Genomic DNA, 6,733 nt, shown 5'->3' on the forward strand with positions numbered 1-6,733 from the left:
ACACAGTATGTTAGGAGGCTCTCAATGGAGCACCGATAAAAGGACAGCAGCAGTCTCTGAGTGATGTTATTCTTCCTGAGCACCCTCAGGAAGTGCAGTCTCTGCTGGACCTTTTTCAGCAGCGCAGAGGTGTTCACGCTCCACGTCAGGTCCTCCTCAATATGGATTCCCAGGAAGCGGAAATCCGCCACCCTCTCCACACAGTCCCCTCTGATAACTAATGGTACCATGTCCGTTTTATTCTTCCTGAAGTCTATTATTATCTCCTTGGTCTTTAAGGTGTTAAGGAGCAGGTTATTTTCTCCACACCACACTGTCAGCTGCTCCACCTCATCCCGGTAGGCGTACTCGTCCCCCCTGGAGATGAGTCCCACCACCGTAGTGTCATCCGCAAATTTGACAATGGTGTTGCTGTGGTGGGCGGGGATGCAGTCATGTGTGTAGATGGTGTAGAGCAGGGGGCTCAGCACGCAGCCCTGTGGAGAGCCGGTACTGAGGCTGAGGGCCGTGGATGTGTGATGGCCCACTCTGACTCTCTGGCTGCGACCCGACAGGAAGCTATTTATCCACATGCAGGTGGAGTGTGGAAGTCCCAAGTCCCCCAGTTTGTCCACCAGTTTGTGGGGAAGGATGGTATTAAAGGCAGAGCTGTAGTCCACAAAGAGCATCCGCACGTAGCTCCCCCGCTGCTCCAGGTGGGACAGTGCAGCATGGAGAGCTGTGGCTACAGCGTCCTCTGTAGATCTATTCGCTCTGTACGCAAACTGGTGGGGGTCAAAGCTTCGGGGCAGGAGTGATGTGATGTGACCCCGGACCAGTTTTTCAAAACACTTCATCACCACTGGTGTGAGTGCGACTGGCCGGTAGTCGTTGAGGCTGGAAATGTGGGTTTTTTTGGGCAAGGGGACTATGGTTGCGGACTTCAGACAGGGTGGAACAGTGGACTGGGCCAGAGACTGGTTGAAAATCCTCGTACAGACTCCAGCCAGCTGGTCAGCGCAGTCCTTCAGCACGCGTCCAGAGACGCCGTCGGGTCCAGTAGCCTTCCTTGGATTGATGGCCCGCAGCGTGTGCCTCACCTCATGCTCCTCTATCTTGAGGGTTAGGCTGCTGTGGACCATGTGGTGTGATGTGGCTGTCTCGGGTGGCTCCACTTCAAAGCGAGCAAAGAAGAGGTTCAGCTCCTCTGCCAACGAGGCGTCACCTTCAGCAGCTCCAAGGTTGGTCTTGTAGTTGGTGAGGTACTGGATCCCCTGCCACACCTGCCTGCTGTTGTTGCTGTCCAGGTGGTCCTCTATCTTCCTCCTGTAGTCTGATTTGGCCTCTCTGATGCCTCTCTTCAGGTTAGCTCGGGCCGTGCTGTATAAAGCCCTATCGCCAGACCTAAAAGCGGTGTTCCTCTCTTTTAACAGCTGCTGGACCTCCCGGGTCATCCAGGGCTTCTGGTTGGGGTAGACCCGGATGCGTTTGTCCACTGTGACCGTGTCCATGCAGTTTTTAATGTAACACAGTACACTGTCTGTGAACACCTCCAGGTCCCGGTGTTCAAACACATCCCAGTTGGTCCTGTCGAAGCAGTCCTGCAGCTGCTTCCCCACAGATGCTGCCTGACCCGCTGAGTTACTCCAGCAATGGTCTCTACTGGACTTTGTCTTGCACTAAATGTTATCCGCCTTGATTCTGTATCTGTGCAATGTGGACGGCTTGATTGTACAATCAAATAAGATCAAATAGAACAAGTTGCCCTACAACTTTAAGCGCCTGTCCCACTTGGGTGTTGTTTGCGCGTAACGCAGATGGCGCGCGAAGATTTTGTACATCTCAAACTCCTGGGGCGCCGTGCGTGATCGCACGTCACTGCCTACATCACCACGCACCATGCACGGATAATGTGCACCATGCGCGCGTAGTGTGCACCATGCACGGGTAATGCACACTATGCGCACATCACGTGCACGTCACCACGCGTGCGTCGTGACGCGTAAATTATGTTGCGTAATTGACGCGCAAATGACACCCAAGTGGGACAGGCCCTTTAGGCTGTGCACGCCATACCAAGAAGAAGAAGGCTCAATTGTAATCCTGTATGGGGGGGTGGAGGGCGGGGTTGCACGGAATGTCATAAGGTCAAAGGGTGTGACGCACGGAGTAGCTCAATCCTTCCGGAGTACAAGGCAGCTTCCGGCATAAACTAGTAACATATGAAACACGTACGTTCTTAACCGGTAAACAAAAAAGCCAAAATGGTCAATTTTTGCGCTGTAAAAAATTGGTGAAGTAGCAGTAACCATGAGAGATATTTATCATACTTCAGAATTACAACAGTGAGGAGAAATGATGGTGGAGAGAAGCGAGAGCCGAAGGGACAACAACAGCTAACGTGGTTGGCGAACATTGGCCGTGCAGATATCAAGATGGAAAAAATAGTGAGAATTATCTAATTATGAAAATTAAAGCATTCATTTCTGGTAATGAAATCGTAGGTTCTATAATTGTATAGTAGAAAATGATGCACACACACATACTCAAGTCTGAAGAAGGGTCTCGACCCGAAACGTCACCTATTCCTACGCTCCATAGATGCTGCCTCACCCGCTGAGTTTCTCCAGTATTTTTTGTCTACCTTCGATTTTCCCAGCATCTGCAGTTCTTTCTTAAACACACACACATACTCGGACCTTTGCTGTGTTACGACATAAATGAATGAAGTGGTCTCCGGTAAATGCTTGAATTTGTGTCCTTTCTTCCAAAACAATGTCTGTCATTGCTCGGGAATTAAATTGTGTTCTCAAATGGTGTTCAATTAAATGCCCTCTTTGTTTCATTATTGGGTTTCATTAGACGGTTTATTAGACATTTGCAATGTGCGTGAATCAGAGATGACAACTAGCACAATTGTGGCAACTGTTTGACTGAAGGTTCTTCTCTGTAAAATTACTGATGAATATTTTATTAAGTTGCAGTGCCTCCTGGAATGGGTTGAAAGTTCAATGCACCAACAATGATTTAAAGTCAGCCTGAAGGTGCTTTTACACTGCAGCAGGGGAATTTTTTAGATGAAGTTTGGGTTCCAACCTGACAGCACCGTGGAAAGTTAATCTTGTTAACTTCTGCCTGCCTGGAAAAGTAATAAGAAGGTAGACAAAAGTGCTGGAGAAACTCAGCGGGTGCGGCAGCATCTATGGAGCGAAGGAAATAGGCAACGTTTCGGGCCGAAACCCTTCTTCAGACTGATGTAGGGTGGGAAGAAGAAAGGAAAAGGGAAGAGGAGGAGCCCGAGGGCTGAGGGAGAGCTGAGAAGGGGAGGAGACAGCAAGGGCTACCGGAAATTGGAGAATTCTATGTTTATGGCGCTAGGGTGCAGACTGCCCAAGCGGAATATGAGGTGCTGCTCCTCCAATTTCCGGTGGTGCTCACTCTGGCCATGGAGGAGGCACAGGACAGAGAGGTCAGATTCGGAATGGGAGGGGGAGTTGAAGTGCTGAGCCACCGGGAAAAGTAATAATCTCTTTTGAATTGGGTTCTGCTCATGCCCTGCCCATACCTATCACTTACCTGAAGTTCACCGCTTGTACTCCAGAGGGCGTTGCGTGGCAACAGTACGGGTTAGGTGTCCTGACCTCGCCTGCCGTGCAAGGGCCCTATAGTCTTTCTGCTGACTGGATAGCAAGCAACACAAAATGCTTTTCACTTTACCTCAGTGCAGGTGACAATAATAAACTAGACTAAACTAAGATCAACTCTCATCTTAAGGCAGATAATCCATATGAATATCAGAAGTAAGTAAGTAAGTTTATTGGCCAAGTATTCACATACAAGGAATTTGCCTTGGTGCTCCGCCCACAAGTAACAACATGACATACAGTGACAGTTATGAATGACTCAGAAAACACTAAACATTGAATAATAATAAAACATTAATGATAAAACACCATTGATCAAGCATGTGAACCAACAAAGTACCAGATCAAAGGGAGGCTATTGATTTTTGGCTGTTGAATAGAGCAACTACTCGTGGATAAATAGAATAAAAACACACTTCAAGGACACTGAACATAAATGCTTTCGCCATTTCTTTACATCCTAGCGACATGCGCCCCCTGAACTTTCTCCAACATGTTGACTGGTTGTATCACAGCCTGGTTCGGCAACTTGAATGTCCAGGAGCAGAAAAGACTGCAAATAGGTTGTGACCACTGCCCAGTCCATCACCGGCTCTGACCTCCCCACCATCGAAGGGATCTACAGGAGTCGCTGCCTCAAAAAGGCAGCCGGCATCGTCAGAGACCCACACCGCCCTGGCCAGGCTCTCATTTCACTCCTGCCATTGGGAAGAAGATACAGGAGCCTGAAAACTGTAACGTCCAGGTTCAGGAACAGCTTCTTCCCTACAGCCATTCAGCTATTAAACACCACAACCACCAAATAAGCTCTGAACCGCACGTGCATAGACTATTTTTGTTATTATTGCACTATTATCGGGTTTATTTGTGTGTATGAATATGTGCGTGTAAGTGTGTATATATATATATATCAAGTTCAAGTTCAAGTTACATTTATTGTCACATGCACCAATTAGTACGGTGAAATTTGGGTCACCTTACAGCCACACGAATAAAAAAGAACACAACACACGATGGGGGTATGGAGAGAAGGCAGGTACGGGATACTGAGTTGGATGATCAGCCATGATCATATTGAATGGCGGTGCAGGCTCGAAGGGCCGAATGGCCTACTCCTGCACCTATTTTCTACGTTTCTATGACAGGCTTTAACATGAACATCCCCACACAGCGGAATCAACGTTTCCCACTGTGAGGGAAGGCACCAAAGTTCAGTCTGAAGAAAGGTTTCGACCCAAAACTTTGCCTATTTCCTTCACTCCATAGATGCTGCCTCACCCGATGAGTATCTCCAGCATTTTTGTCTACCTTCGATTTTTCCAGCATCTGCAGTTCCTTCTTAAACAGTTCAGTCATCCTCCTTTTTGTTGTTCACCCATCGTCGGGGCCTCCCGAGCCTTCCGCAGTCGCTGGTGCAATCTTGGGACAAATTGAGCAATGCTTTTCAACCCTCTCTCTCAGTTTGCTCAGCTGGTCACTCCAGCACTTTGTGTTTTGTTCAAGACTCCAGCATCTCCAGTTCCTTGTGTCTCTGGCTGAGAACATTCTTACTTAACAACTGGAGTGAGAAGCAACTCAAAATGGAAGAGGCTGGAAATCTGAAATAATAACAAGTGAATTACTGGTATAACTGGTTGTGCAACTCTTCGGACTGAAACATAATCTCGGTTTCTCCTGTGTCCACAGTACAATGTGTTGCTGCCGTTGTCGATTTTACCCAGCAAATCTTTGTTGCTTTGCCCATTGGAAATACTCCAAATGGGGAATATCCTGGGATGAATAAGCAAGATGAATACCACAACCAAAGATTCCGTGTGCTGAAGTAACTCAGCAGGTCAATAGACAATAGGTGCAGGAGTAGGCCATTCAGCCCTTCAAGCCAGGACCACCATTCAATGTGATCATGGCTGATCATCCCCAATCAGTACCCCGTTCCTGCCTTCTCCCCATATCCCCTGACTCCGCTATTTTCAAGAGCCCTATCTAGCTCTCTCTTGAAATCATAGGTAGCATCTCTGGAGAGCTTGATGCAGCACGGTGGCGCAGCGGTAGAGTTGCTGCCTCACGGCGCCAGAGCCCCGGGTCCCGGGTTCGATCCCGACCGCGGGTGCTCATCTGTACGGAGTTTGTACGTTCTCCCCGTGACCTGCGTGGGTTTTCTCCGTGATCTTCGGTTTCCTCCCACACACCAAAGATTGCCAGGCTTGTAGGTTAATCGGCTTGGTATAATTGTAAATTGTCCCCAGTGTGTGTAGGGTAGTGTTGGTGTTAGCCGGGATCGCTGGTCGGTGCGGACTCGGTGGGCCGAAGGGCCTGTTTCCGTGCTGTATCTCTAATCTAAACACGGAGAGGTGACATATTGGGTCAGGAACCTTCTACAGATTCAATAAGTGACGTTTTACGTCGTGACTTGTTCACTCCAGATTCAATGGGTGACATTTCGGGTCAGGAGTCTTCGTCAGATGGGAGTTAATCTGGCAAGGAGTACTCGTCTCCCTGTGTTGACATCTTCTCCTGACTCCAACATTCCTCCTCATCAATGGTCTATGGTTTTTATTAACACATGCACAGATGTGCAGTGAAATTATTTTTGCAAACACTTCAGTAAAGTATCACCGTACCCAAGTACAATAGCCCATTAGTACAAAGTGCGTAGAAATAGTCCACCGAGACCGCATGCAAAATTCGCCAGGTTTTGGCGCCGTTTTCAGAGTCCTGTCCGGTCCCATATTTTAAGTCTTCTGGAGCGGAGCCCGATTCAGGCGAGCCCCAGGCTGCTGCCGGGCCTCCAGCCGTCGCCTCCATCCAGATCATCCCTCTCCTCGCACGGTCAACTTCAGGCTTTGTGCCCCGGGGTCGCTTCCCACAGATGACCTCGATGGGGGCGGAAGGTTAGATCCCGGATCACTCTCTCACCGGCCCTTGCCCTTGGATCCACCATCACCGGCCCCCTCCGTCCTCCTCTCCGCTTCTCCGATCAGTCAATAGAAACATAGAAAATAGGTGCAGGAGTAGGCCATTCGGCCCTTCGAGCCTGCACCGCCATTCAATATGATCATGGCTGATCATCCAACTCAGTATCCTGTACCTGCCTTCTCTCCATACCCCCT

This window comes from Amblyraja radiata, chromosome 15, assembly GCF_010909765.2.
Source record: "Amblyraja radiata isolate CabotCenter1 chromosome 15, sAmbRad1.1.pri, whole genome shotgun sequence".
Classification (NCBI taxonomy): domain Eukaryota; kingdom Metazoa; phylum Chordata; class Chondrichthyes; order Rajiformes; family Rajidae; genus Amblyraja; species Amblyraja radiata.